The 14,983-nt window shown below is 40.5% G+C and overlaps 1 protein-coding gene across 2 annotated transcripts in view; it reads right to left on the minus strand.

Annotated features, from left to right (window-relative positions):
* LOC127377673 (poly(rC)-binding protein 4-like) overlaps nucleotides 1–12,911 on the minus strand; it is a 34,153-nt gene extending 21,242 nt beyond the window's left edge. The window contains exon 1 of one of the 2 annotated variants that reach the window (XM_051425778.1): nucleotides 12,419–12,911. The gene's annotated coding sequence lies outside the window, so the exon portion shown is untranslated. The remainder of the gene's footprint in view (nucleotides 1–12,418) is intronic. The other variant, XM_051425777.1, reaches the window with a different exon arrangement.
* Nucleotides 12,912–14,983: the final 2,072 nt, after the last annotated feature.

The raw sequence follows: 14,983 nt of genomic DNA on the forward strand, positions 1-14,983 counted from the left end.
TACATTATTTTCATCAACTGACCACCAGTTTCTCTCACAGTGAGCGGAGTGAAAAAAAATGTAATTTCAGACAAGCATTAGATTCATGCAAATTCAAAAAGTTTTCATAAAACTGAAAATGTTTGGAGTTTCTTTGGGAACCTAGTTTTATTTACTCCATCACAGTCACTCAGAGAGACAAAAAAAACCCACCACTGATATGGGGAGCCAGAGCAGAATTTATACACAGACAGCAAATGAGAAGCATCTGACCTGATCCCAGAATGACAATGTGGCTACAGCAGCTACGTGCATGTCAGTTATGTGGCATACAGTATGATGATTAATGAGTGGGTCACCTGGCGGCTCACAGTTTCAGCATGATGTGTATAATTAGTTCATGGAATCATTTGTGTTTCCTCTTGATTTATATTTGCTTACATTTGTCAGCATGGACAGGAGAAGAAGATCAATTAATATGCCGTACATAAATATAGCTACACTGTAGATGCTGTGTAATTAGCAGAACTTAAAGGATTCCTTATCTTTTTCAGAGGACATGATAACTGCTTATAAAGGCTGTAACTAACGATTATTTCAGCTGATTATTTTCTCAATTAATTGATTCATCACTTGGCCCATTAAATGTCAGTAAATAAATGCCTTGTCTTGTCTCATCATCATAATCCCATTCGAGCCGACAGGGACACCACCGCGACCGGCATGAAGAAAGGAGGGGGACTGTCTGTGCTCATAAACAACAGGTGGTGTAATGCCGGGCACGTCTGTGTGAAAGAGCGTCTGCAGCCCGGACATCAAGCTCATCGCCGTCGGACTTCGTCCGTGTTGTCTGCCACGGGAACTTTCCAGTGTTGTCGCCATCACTGTCTTATTCCTCAGAGTGGTCTTCATCATCACCATCACTGTTTACATTTATGATGTCCTATTTATTCTCCTGTACAGCACTTTGGTCAACTTTGGTTGTTTTTAAAGTGCTTAACAAATAAAGTTGGATTGGATTGGATCAATGGTCCAAAACCCAGAGTTTACTGTTCAGTTCAGTTTATTGTCACATAAATCAAAGCAGCAAATCCTCACTCTGGAGAAGCTGGATCCAGCGAGAGTTCGACGTTTGTGCTTAAACAAGACTAAAGCTGCCAGTATACCCAGCTTTTTGGATAGTCAATAGCTTGGGAAACCTGCTCCCCCCAGGGATCCTGTCAGATCAGGAGGGGCCGTGTCCAACTATTTCTGTAACATTTAACAATCCAACATTCACAGCCACTTAACTTCACTTCACGCTGTCATTGACCAGCTGTGTGGAGGTGAGAAAGTCATTCTTAACATTTTTCATGAACGTCTGAGTGCAACACTACGAATGTCTGAAAATGTGCGACATTATCCCCGTATTTAAACAATACTGTATAACAGCCAGCTTATCAACCCGCCTTTGAGTGTAGCCATTCAGAACTACTATAAACACTATATTTCCAATGTGTATGTTGAAAGAGTTGATCAAGTTTAACTCAGCCCTGAAGGCCAAAATACAGCTTTAAGGTTTTCCTTATCTGAATCGAGGATGTTGTATGCTGTAAAGCCCCTTGAGGCAAATTTGTGATTTGTGATATTGGAGTAAATAAATAAAATTGACTTGTCTTGACTTTGAGCTTAAAAATGCTAACGTCAGCATGCTAACATACTTGGTAATATAGATGCATCACCTGGGAACCATGAAAAGCTGGACAACATTTCTGTGCCAGTCCATCCAGTAAATGTTGAGACATTTCAGTCTGGACCAATGAGGTGGACCAACCAACTGACTGACATTGCCATCTATAGAGTCACCCTGCTAACGTAACTGAAAATTACTTAAATAATTTATCACAGGGGTCTAAAACTCAGATTGGCTTGGGGCCAAGGCTGGTGTTGTCATCTCATAGGGCCAAGTACCACAGGGAAGTGCAATATTCTGTTTGCATTGCTTACATTAACAGAAACAATTTTAACAGTAGTTTCTATGCATTTCTATATCATAATTTTTATCTTTATTGCTTACAGCCAAACAACAAATGAAGGCCCCAAATCTGGTCTCTGCCACTATTTTGCACCAAACTAAATTATTTTAAACCTAACTGTGTTTTTATTTTATCTGTTTATAAAGGGTTAGATATAAAAAGAAATCCTGTATTGTTATGTCAAGCACTCACATTCAGTACACACAGTAACAAACTATCCTCTCCCTTCTCACTTATCAAGGCCACTTCTTTGTCTGGCAAGTGCATTCCAAACAGCCCACAGTGCCACTGTATACCAGCCTACTGCTGCAATCCTACTGACACCGCCTGACATATGTGTGTGTTTTTTAAATCTGCATGCTGTCGATAGATTTGGTGAGCTATGTGAGGAGATCATGTTTAATAAATGGGTGTTATTTTAGATGAGATACAATTCCTGAGAGACTTTGTTGTAGGCAGGTTTATTGCATTTGCTTAGTGCAAGGCCATCGCTGCTTCGCTGATTTATTTATGCACTGGATGCTTGCAAAGACACGTTCAAATGCTCACACACATCCTTCTTAAGATGTCACAGAGCTTGACTGTCTGTGTGGGTTTAACATTCCCTCCATGGCCACGGCACAATCTGACATGCCAGCCCGTCAAAATGTGGTAGTAAGGGTAGCAAAGTGTCATTTTACTGGATTAGATTGCACTAAATTAAACTTCCTCTGCTTTTTTGAGAGATGCTCATTGGATTGACTTACAAAACTATGTGTTAGAAGCTCATCTCCATACAATTTCCATAAATATCAAACAAAACCCCTTGGGGTTTGACTGGAGATAAACAAAAAAATGGAACATTTTGCTTGCTGTCAGCTACGGATATAAGGCAGAGTAATCATGATTTTAAGCTTGATCGATGCATCCTGAACACATGTGTTATCACAGAGCACATTTGTTCAACCCGTGGGCTAACTTCATTATGTTTAGGCACTGAAGGGCATGGCTAAAATGTTAGCACTTTATTGCATTAGGAGCTAATGGTTGGAGGGATCATTATGTGCTGCTCTGTGGGTTGATAACAAGGCATGTGCTCTGTCTGTGCGAGGGCGGTGAGCCTCTGAACTCCTCATTTCCAGAATCCCAAGCAGCAGCGTTCCAGGATGAACAGAGCTCCTCTGTTCTAAATTAGACCTGGTAACTCAGAACAGGGAATTAGCAAAGTGCAGACTGCAGCGCCAGCCTGCCAAAATACAGTCAGACCAGGAGAGAGAGGCAGATCCGATCCACTGTCCTGCTCCTCTGTCACCGACTGCGTAACCTTGGCTCTGCTCTGCCTGGCTGAATCCAGTATGCCGGAGCTCCTTGTTATGAGTCACTGCAAGTATTCATCTTTGTATACACTGAATTAAGCCTTGTGAAACCAAATGACTTACACAAAAACAAAATACCATAAGAGGCAAGTCTTAAGTCTACTGTTGACCAATTCAAAATAGCAATTGAGTATTAAATATTAAAGGGGAATTACAGCTTATTGCAAATTGTCTTATATTTGTCGCTACACTGAAGTCTTATGTGGCAAGAAACACCAGCAGCCAGACAATAAAATAGGTTGTAAACAAGCCAACGGTTAAGCTAAATAATCCAAACCACTTTATTTGGAGGGACCCCTGAAAAACTCTATAACACAAAAACATAGCAACCATGAGAAGGTCAAAGCTGAACATAGTTGGTCTGTAAACTGTAATGGATATTTACAACGAGAGGTTTGGGCAATCATTTTACAATTTATCTTTGTGTGTTGGCCATGCTGGGAGTGAGGCTCTAGGGATGGCAATGTTTTTCTATCAATCAGTCAGTCCACCAGCACAGTCCAGAGTGAAATATCTCAACAACTATTCGATGGATTGAAGTTAAGTTTTGTACAGACATTCATGCCCCAGGATGAATTGTAATTACTTAGGTCAACATTTTGTACATTAGTTTGGTTTATGACCAAATACCTGCAAACTAATGACATCTATTTCAAAACATATTTGTGTTTAATGTTCCCAGAACTGTAGTGGCAGTTTTACCATATCCCACATTTGCTGGTTCCAGCTTCTAAAACATGAAGATTTATTGCTTTTGTCACATATAAAGTAAAATAAAAATACATTTCGGTTTTGGGCTGTTAGACATATAAGACATCTGAAGACATTCTCATGGATTCTCGGAAACTGGGATATGTGTTTTTCAACTAGCTTTAATGATTAATTGATTAGATTAGATAAGATTAGATGATGTAAATAATCATTAGTTGCAGCCCTAGAAAGTAGTAATACCTAATACTATCATAAGTATAGTCCACCTGTGATACACTGTTCAAATATACATCAAACTATTGTATGAACCTCACTGATACCAGAAGATATTGATGTATATAAAATGTGATGACATGAAAAATTTGCCAGACATAAATATATTCTTTACAGGCTCCTATAATGTTATAATTACAGATGGCAAAAACTACAAAAATAAGACCCAATTTAATATCAAAAGATGCTATATACTGAAATTATCCCTTTAAGATATTGAGAGGTGTATTTTTATTTTTTTTACTTCCATGAAGCATACATCAAAGAAGTCACGGATAAAAGCAACCAGCATACATCCCTTGACAGCCGCCAGCAATTGTTTTTTTTTCCCTTGCAATGTTTTCAGGAGCATCCGTGCCAGAGAGACTGTCGAGATGAAAAGGATGTTGTACAACTTGTCTAGAGGACTGGACACCTGTTCTGAGGCAACCATGTCCCTCACACACCCAGCAAACAGACGGCTCTGGGCTGGCTTAGAGGAAATGAAATAGGAATGAGGACATGCCTGGTCTCCATGGTGAAAGATAGAAACAAGGTTTCCATCAGCATATAGATATGCATATAGATATACAGGGGGTCGTGGGTATTCAGTGTCTGCTCGACAAACAAACAGAGGCAGAGAGGATAGGGTGTCCCCAGAGTGGGCACATATAGAGCAGTAAGTGAGAGGGTGTCAACGTGTGCACACGCGCACAGTAAGGGCAAGAGGTGAGAGACCATTCACACTCGTGCTTGCACAAACCCCCAAACACACATGGAGACAGCCATGATCACAGGTCTGTATACCAACATACAGCTGCTGGGATGAAAGGAGCCAACAATTCACACACACACACACACACACACACACACACACACACACACACACACACACACACACACACACACACACACACACATAAAGTTGTGTTGAAACACAAGAGTGGACAGGCTTTGATCTGCTGAGAAGTTCCACAAGAAGACTTTCTGCAGCTATCTGTCATAAACAAACTCAAAGTGCTGCCATGATTGAGTACATGGGATGACACAATGGGAGCGTCATCTCCTGAGGCGATTATTACGGAGGAAAAAAAATCACATATAGTACAAGAGGGCAAGAGGGGAAAGAAACAGAGTCCTCTTAAGGCTCCTTTTCACCAGTGGTCAGCCAGATAGTTAAATGAGATCCTCAGGGAAGAAACATGTCTGCACACATCCACACAAAAACACACAAACACATGTAAACAAACCATTTAGACTTTCTGTCTATGAATACTGTACTCAAGAGTATGTGTAAAGCTCTAGACAGTGTGGATGGTATTGGACTAACATGGCTAATGACTGCACATTAAGAAAAAAAAAATATGACTTCATGCAGAGGCTTCTTGATTAAATGAACTAAATTCCATATAAATGAAATATTCAGAGGACTGCATGTTTGGATTAGCCTTAACCACATCATAGCCACCCGCGTTATGCTGGGTTTCATCAGTGATATTGCTTTATGAGCCGAGCCATAGAGTGATTTTAATGCCACTAAGAGAAGACTGTATATGCATCCTAAATGTCTTGTACAAATGAAGCATACTTTAAATCCCCTTTCAGACTTTCAGAAATCATATCTTGTGCTCTATCAGCTGTAGCTACAGTAAACTAGGCTGAAAGCCTGGGTTCCAAGTTCCATTACATCAAATGAAGTTTAAAAAATCCTTTGTGTTTAATACTCAAAAACTCATAAAGTTAATGTGAGTGCTTGCAACTTAAGCAAACAACCCCATGACTGTTTTTCATTCAGAGAGTTGATCAAGTTCATTTTCATTCAGATACTGCCAAATTCTGCTTCTGATTTCCAAAACGACAGGGTTCATTTGATTTAATCCACAGACAAGAGAAACCCGCCCACTATATACATACATACATCTCTTAGGGTAAAATAACCAAAACTGGTCCAACTTTGGCAGAAAATGTATTTTTATGAAGGACCCAGTTGCTAATAGTAAGAAGTTGATAGAGAAAACATTGATTTCCGAGCCTTTAAGTTCAATATACATGCATCCTATAGCTATATTATGTGACACTTTGACAGGGAAAGCTCACAAAAGCACTTTATGTAAGTATGAAAAGGTTTCGCCACCATGGTCGCCCTTCCACAATCTCTCCACTGTGATGAGAGGAAAAGAAAAAAAATAAGAGACAGGAGGAGAGGGCTTTAGTTGTGAAACAGGAGAGGCTTGAAATTAAAGAGCAGTGTTTCATCTCTCAGCGTGTCTGTCTCAGCTCTGTCACATATAATGGGAGGGGTCAGCCCTCGGCACAGAGGGGACTGTCCTCTCCTATCAGCCCCAGGCATCATCTGGTGTTAAAGCATAACTGTGTCAGCCTGCAGTTTGAGCCGCCTGTCAACCACAAGACCCCAGAGAGGGTTATCAGACCCCTGGGCTGCCTGCTGCTCTTGGAGCCGGATCGGCTTCCCTGCAGCAGAGACGAGGCCAACAGCCACCTTCACTGCAGCCACTACACCTAAATGTGGGCGGACACTGATAAGATTACCCTAAAGCAGTATGTTTGTAATCCACAATCTGTAGTGTTTTAGAGGGGGAATAAAACTACAAAATTTTCTCCAGTTTGTATTAACAAATCTGCTGAAAAGTCACAATGAAAGCTTCTAATTTGCTGAAAATTACCGATATAGGAATTTATAAGCATCCGGCTGACATAACGAATTTGCAGCACTATCAAGATGGTTATTAAATGAGGTCCTAATTTATAACGAACTGTAATATCTCTCTCATGCCCCAAACATATTTTTGACTATATTAGAACTAAAGGTCTCTCATCAAATGCAAAAGAAGATTATTTCTCACCATTATACCAACAGTCATTCCACGTTCAGCAATGAGATGACAGCTCAGGAGCTCCAGTATATACACGTTATTAACGGTTGCATTTGCAAAAGTCTGTCATATCTCAAAGTGGCGTGAATCAATACTTTCAGGGCTTCTTCTTGTCATTGCAACTTACAATCATGTCAATCTGGCTGCAGTATCTGCATAATTACGAGTGAATCCAAAAGCTAATGAACAGCAGCATAATTGACACTCCATTATTGCCGTCTATCCTAAGCCATCAGTTTCTGTGACTGTCAGGCTGGAGGAGTATTTAGTTAGTTCTGGCTCAATGGTTATTAATAAGCGTATACCCCTGAAAGAACATGGCCACTCGGCGAGAAACATATATTGATCAAATGTTGATGCAGTTATTTTCACAAAGGATTCCGTCTCCTCATTAGGCAAACCCGAGTTCCTTTCTCTTTCTCATTATTGCCAGGAGGGATAAAACAACACAAACATGCAGATAATGAACCGTACAGGGCCGTGCTTCTGGGCTGTCAATTGTTATCTCCCAAGCGGCTGCTGGTTCCAGACACACAGTGACACTGTCTGAGCCTGTATTTACACTGGCTTTAGTTAGCATGGGGGCAGTGTGGCCCAAGCTCATATACTGTACACTTGTCATTTAGCTTTCCTTATATCAGTTTAGGACTGCAAATAATATCTGTAATCTGCTGATTATTGTTTGAATTTATCGTTTTGTCTGTAAAAAAAAAACTTTATATATATCAAATGTATTATATATATAAATAACATATTTAAATCTTAAAGCAGGTGACATCTTCAAATTCCTTGTTTTATTTAAGAATCAGTCCAAAAACCAAAGATATTAAAATAATGTCATATATGACAAAGATAAGCAGCAAATCATCAAATTGAATAAACTAAAACCAGAGAGATTAAGATTTTCCTGAAGGGACCTGTTTTTGTCATTGAACACAATAACTGCAAGAAGTGTAAAATGAGAGATTTGGATGAATTTTGAGCAAATTATTTTGTGTGAATATTGATCAGAGATGGGTTTTCCTGATAATTTTTTAATAAAATTCTCTGTCTGTATTAGGTATTTTTAAAAAATATTTTTTAACAATCATACATACTTATACACATACTTCTTTTTTTGACAGATTCAGTGTTTTCTTCTCATTGTTCTATTAGCTCTTTGGTTGTTTGATTGTTTTCGAATGCAGGACGATGCTGTTTATCAGAGTGAAAGTCCTGTGAATATAGCTTTTATTCAGCTCTTCAAAAGTTTAAATATTAAATAATCATCTAAACTTTAAAAATAACAATTTCATTTAGTTTTCTTCACAGAAATAAATGAAATGACACAGCCTACTGTGTATATTTTTAAAGTTTTTCTTACACAGCTTAAAATTAAGAAGGCCTTGCGCCCTCCTTGTGAAGCTTTGGAGACCCCCACTGGGGGTTCCGACCCCCAGTTTGGGAGCCACTGTTATAGAGCTTTCACAGTAAACATTGGAAAAACTAGCTTTGTATGTCAGTGCTGTTTTCATTCAATTTTAAAGTTTGACTTCTCCAGAGTGTTTATCCCTCTGGATTCAACACTGAAATTTTCAGTTCATTTGCCTTCCCTTGACTTACAATGGCACGGTTCTTATTATTAGAGAGCTTCTATTAGAGCCGTATATCATTCTGAATGGTTCTTTGGCATGCTGGAGAATACACTTTGGCAGGGTATTAACTCTAGCTTTTATCCCATCCCTCTTACTGGATGAAGGTCACTCTCTCTATCTGCAAAATGACTTTCCTCTCTTCTCTTTCATCCCTGCTTTCCTCCCATCCTCCACACCAGGGCATGAGTCAGAGAATCTGACACCTCAGAGGAGAGAGGAGAGGGAGGAGACCAGTAGAGAGGGAAAGGAGACAAATCGAGAAGGAAAGAGAGGGAGAGATGGGGACAGTTGGAAGGAGAAAGACGAGTTGATCAATATCTCAGAGAAACATGAGAAGATGTGGCCCGGCCCTGCTCCCCTGACGTACAAGACACTGTCTTAAAAATGGCAATTAAATTCATCAAAGCACAGATGGTGCCGGAGTCCTTTCTCTGCTCTGCTGTACAGTATCTTCATACTGCCATACGGCATGGCTGCAAGATCATATTGTTTACAGTACTTAAGTTAGCCGACTAGCTGGTACACAACAGTATCATGCACGCTGAACTGAAACTACATATTACATAAGCCCCTCAACAAACTGAGCACAAACCCAAAAATAGTGCAGTCCCTGTTAAATATTTCAGGCACTCGGCAGCTGAAGGGGGGGATAAAAAGCTTCTCTCCTTCTTGGTTGCAATACAAAAACACACACACACACACACACACACACACACACACACACACACACACACACACACACACACACACACACACACTGATGCAGATGGCCAATTGAAAGAAAACCTCCATTTAGTGTACTGTAGAGCAAAGCGGATTACTGTCACGAAGGCAGTCTTTTAGCTCATTCACTTGATATACAGCACTTACTCACTGGAGTTGGGTACTTACTTAGCATACACCTATTTCTTGAATCACTTTCTGTACAGTATAGACAGCATGAAAGCTGCTCTTTGAGGGTGACTTCTGAACTAAATAAATCACGCTCATGAGACTCTTTGAGAGACACGACAGGAGAGTCATGGGGCCTGCTGGGTCAATCTTTGGAGCTCAACACAGTGCTATCTTTTCATAGCAGGGACAGCCTGTGGCTCTGTCAGCCACAGGGTCAGTCTTAAGAACAGCAGCGAGGGTCACATTCTGTTTCAGAAGAAAGGCTCTCTTCATTGCTGAACAAGAAGCTCTAAAACAAAGAGATCTACACTGTTTATTTGCATGGAAGCTGCCAGATCACAAATAAGTATTCATGTGATTTTTGTTTTATGCTTTCCTTGTGTAACATAGCCGACTTCATGGTAAAACATAAGGATAATGAACTCGTAGCAGAAATCTGTTTCAACCATTAAAAGCCGGATAACAGGGAGCTGAGCCTCAAGAGTCTGTAGTTATTAGGTAGCGACAAGCACAGGTTAATTGCTAAAATGCAGGTTAATTGCTACAGGGGATTTATCTCAAATATTGGAGAGGAAATTAATTTGTATCACAACAACGCTCCTGTGACAACAGCAACTAAATTAATGCCTGAGTGAAGTTGATGATACTGATTCGCTTCATAACATCCAAAAGCACTAGAAGTTATAACAGGTGATCAGGCTACGTGGAAACAGTTTAAGTCTACTTAAAAAATCAAGAGAATATAATAAAAACTTTCCAAATAATTCAATATGTTTTGTAAATGGAAACAGTTCTGCTCCCCTGTGATGTTGATGGCTAAATCATCCAGGGAAGCTTTTCTTGTAAAAGGTGACTGGATATCCATGATCTCTCTCTGCAGGACTGTTTAATAGAGTAAAGCTTCTGCACTGGGCTGCATTTACTTGATGACTGCAATCTCAAACTAAGCATTGTGTTTGTTTCTTTCCTCCCCCCATTCAGTTTGCAAGAACAGCATCTTAGTAGATGAGAGGGATTATTGGCAGTTCCCAGACGTTGGAGCAGCACGTGTCAGGTCTGGTTTCTGTTATTTATGAAGCCTCTCGGCCCCAGCCCTCACTCTCTCTGCAGCAGAGATGCAGGTGGGGTTTCATTATTGAAGATGCTCTTCCACTTCTTATTAGATCTCTGACTCTCAGAGTGCATTAAGGAATTGCATTTGGACAGAGAGTCAGCAACACAGGATGGTCTGTCTTTGTGCCCCCTGGAGTCCCTCTCTAAAAGATATGTGCACCTCTCAGACCAGCCAAATTGTATGTCCTGTTCCCTTTTCCCCTGCAAGAAATAAATAGTGTATTTGCACTCAAGCAGACGACCCCTTTACCACACACTCACAGAGGAACATTTTATTCTTTATTGATCTCCGTTATGTGCTTGGGAGGATAAATCTGAATCATGTTCTCCTACTTCTTCCAGTAAAATAGTCATACAATGCATTACATCCAAATGAATTCCTCCACAAACAGCTTACACCCTAAGTGATGTGCAATTCTCCAATTGTGTCCTATTTCTCTCCACTTTTGTCTGAGCGTAAACACACTGGAGGAGGTGCACATGCAAGATTCATGAGCATCTCCGGGCAGCCAGGACCATGATTTCCTGAATCAATCAGCTGGTCCACAATTAGATACTGTTTTATTGATTCTATTGTACTGAAGAGTTTAAAGACAACCAGTCTTTTGTATTTCACAAGGGTCTGTTGTGGATAAATGTGGGGCAAAATATGCAAAAAACACTGGAAGTGGAAACAGAACAAACTTCTATTCAAGGTTAATTAAGATGCTGACAAGCCTGTTTGTACCCTCAATGCTAAATTAAAGTTATCCTTAAAAGTGAATCATATGTACAGGATGTGGATTGTGTCTAGCAAACAAAACACTGGAAATATCCGGAAACTGTGTAGACAAAAAACAGGAGTGTTAAATAGTATTTATACCACAAGTAAACAGCACTTTTAGTTTGCCAAATGTGACTCGAAAATTCTGAAATTTAATGCTAGAATTGGGTAAAACATGTGCAGCCAAATAGCATCTGCACCGAGTTTTGGTTTTCATTTGGGTCAGCTTATCAGGACAGTTTTTCTATCCAGTGTAAGACTAATGCAATTAGGCATCTTCGTGAATAATGGTGCTGTCACACACACTCGCTGCCTCAGCACCAGGCAGGCGCCCACAGTACCAGACTTGTTGAGAATGATCTTTGTGTTCAGGACTGGCCAGGCCAACGAGGTCCACTTTCATTATCATAAAACCGTCCACACACAAGAAGAGACCAATTGTCTCCTCGGTCTTACTGTGCCCCCCTGCTCATCTGGCCACTTTGTGCCATATGCTGGATTTAACAGCCCAGCCAGTTTATGGCTTATAGGATTTCAGTTTACATGAGTGCGCCCTAGAAAAACAACAGGACACTGTTGTAATTTAGAAGGACAAATTTGATTATTTGCTGATAGCCAATTTAGAAGAGTTTGTAGCCTAAATTAAAAATCCCTGTCTCTCTGTTTGGGCCAATTTGAGGAATAAGACGCCAAATCTGACAGTGAACAGCGACTATAAATGTCACCGTTTGGATGAGAGCTGTTTCAAGTTGGATAATTGGGAACATGCTGTCCAAAAATGTGCCTTTTATAAATAGAAGTCGCTTACCTGTTTTCATGTAAAAGGTCGCAGGCTGCAGTTCCCACTAAAGTATCCCCATGGATCTGTGTTGACCGGGTTTTGTATCCACATAGAGTCCAATGACACGGACGTGTAGTGCGGACTGTCCTCCCGGTGTGTCAGCAGACTGGATTGCAGGGCGCCTGTGCGCTGAGGAAGGGAGACACACACACACGCACGCACACACACGCACTCACTCACACACTCACACGCACACACAGACAGAGAGAAAGATGCAGGCGACGACCACCCCGCTCACCCTGATCGCAATTAACCGAGGCAGCCCGTGAGAGAGAGAGAGAGAGAGAGAGAGAGAGAGAGAGAGAGGGAGACGAGTGCTCTCTGGGTAAAAGTCCTTTGGCTCAGTTGCCGTCGAGCACCAGTGTGTTTTTATCCCCGCCTCGGCCGGTGCGGTGTGATCCTGTCCCCCCAGGACCTCTACTGGGAGCGCAGCGCGCTTCTCCCTGCGCGCCGCACCGCAGATAGGGACGCACGCAGGATCACTGAGACTCTGTGCGGTGTGAAATCATAGCAAGGCCGAGGAAATTACATTTGCTGAATCAATCAAAACTGTTAAGAAATGTGCGGCTGAACCTTGTCTCAATTATAGCGAGTGTTCTAGTGGAGAAATTGACAAGGCCCTACCGAAGAGTCTATTACAAAACACCATGCTGCTTTTACTCCACACTTAATTTACTCTATATACATAAACTCCAGTTAATTACAAGTCAAATAGTCTACGGCTTTGAGAAATTGTCGCGGGCTTCACTCAGGTGTATTTAAAATCTTAAGCCAAATGTAAAAAATATACAAGACAAAATTAATTGGCTTAATCAAAGTTGGTGGCGCAAATGTAAAATTGAAGCTCTTGGCATTTTCTTTTGAAGTTTGTGGTGCCTATGAGATCTGCAACTTTCTCTCGCACAGCGCCATCTAGTGTGATTCTCTTGATATTGCAACTGTTCCATCAAAACACATTACAGTACTGTAAGGGGGGTGTTTTATTCATCCTCAGTTTGTCCCCCTTCTTATTCCGCACAGGGTCTGGATTGTAATATTCTTGTAAATTATACAGTAATAATATAAAGTCCAAGTGGCTGACATTCTTTGCTGTAAAACAAACAACATTAAAAGGAGTGAATGACATGAATCAGTAAAACGCGTCCATGATAATAAATATTCACTTGACAAACGGCTCATTAATTTAAAGACACTGTAGCATGACAGCTCCCACTGCTCCTTTGTGATGGAGGGAACGTCTGGGTAATTTGAGCATGACATCTCCATCTATTTCACAAATTATTTCACTTGTCTCTCAGGTGCCTCTCATTCACGGCAAAAGAAATGAGAAGAGGATGGATGTAAACTCATATTTATGTTTCTAAATAAAAGACCTTTATTCATCACTGCTTGACATTTTTACTGCTGTCTCTGTAGGCTGCTGCATTTTGTTGTTTTGTCTGTCTGGTGGTGGCATTTTCTCTTGGCTGGGAGTCAAAGAGAGGCTACATAAAGTAAATAAAACCAGGGGTGGGCAAATGAGTAGATATTTATTGCAGATATAGTCACACAGTTTGTTATTGTTATTAGCCGTTTATTTCCCAAATGTATGACGAGAATTATGACTTAAGCAGCCGCTGCGTTCCAGCACATTTTAAGCACTTACAGGGTCACTTATTGAGACGAAAGAAAGAGTAGAGTACAGTGGCAGTGAGTGGATAAAGCCATATTAGTCCCCAACCTTGAGGGAAGACACATTACAGTCTTTAATCTTGTGACAGGGACACATAACTCTAAAGCGAGCTATAGAAGAATAATATGGCCTATTATTGTTTTACTCTGCCACCCATGCAAAGGCAATTTTATGGGAGTTTCTACATAATAGCGCTCCATGAATCAAGCACTTAGCCATAGAAAAGCTTTACTGAATAACTTGCTGTGGATTCAGTGACATTGTTTTTTCAAACAGTAGGAGGTGCTGTGTGATTTCAAATCCATCTTGCAGAGACAGCTTTGTTAAAGAGAAAAAAGAAAAAGGAAAAATGCAACTACCACTAGGGGTGTGTGGGTCAGACCACTGCCAGAACATCAGTCATGGTGATGTGGCTTTAAAACAGCTAAGGTGCACTGTCGGATATGACACAGCCATCAACTGGGAGAAGGAATTGTGATTGCAATAATACACTTGCCACGTATAATTAATGCGCTGAATCACGGTTGAACAAGCTGAGAGAGCCGCACTAGGTGTGGCATTTATTCAGATTTCCTTCCTGTTATGCGTGCGTATGTGTGTATTATTTCTGCCAGAGTGTAAGGTGTGATGGAAGAAAAGAGAGAATTCCATGTTAATTTTGGGTTTAATTTTATGGTTTGGATTCACTTTTTAGTGACTAAAACAACATTTGGATAATTTATAATTTAGTTTGATTAAGCCTGAACTGCTTGCATGTGCTTTCATCGTAACATCATAATTTCTAAACTCAAACTGAGCTGAAAATTATACAGTGATGTCAAATTCACAAAAGCCTTGCATGCACTGAAATCAGTTATGGT

The sequence above is a fragment of the Dicentrarchus labrax genome, unplaced genomic scaffold (assembly GCF_905237075.1).
Source record: "Dicentrarchus labrax unplaced genomic scaffold, dlabrax2021, whole genome shotgun sequence".
NCBI classification, from domain to species: Eukaryota; Metazoa; Chordata; class Actinopteri; family Moronidae; genus Dicentrarchus; species Dicentrarchus labrax.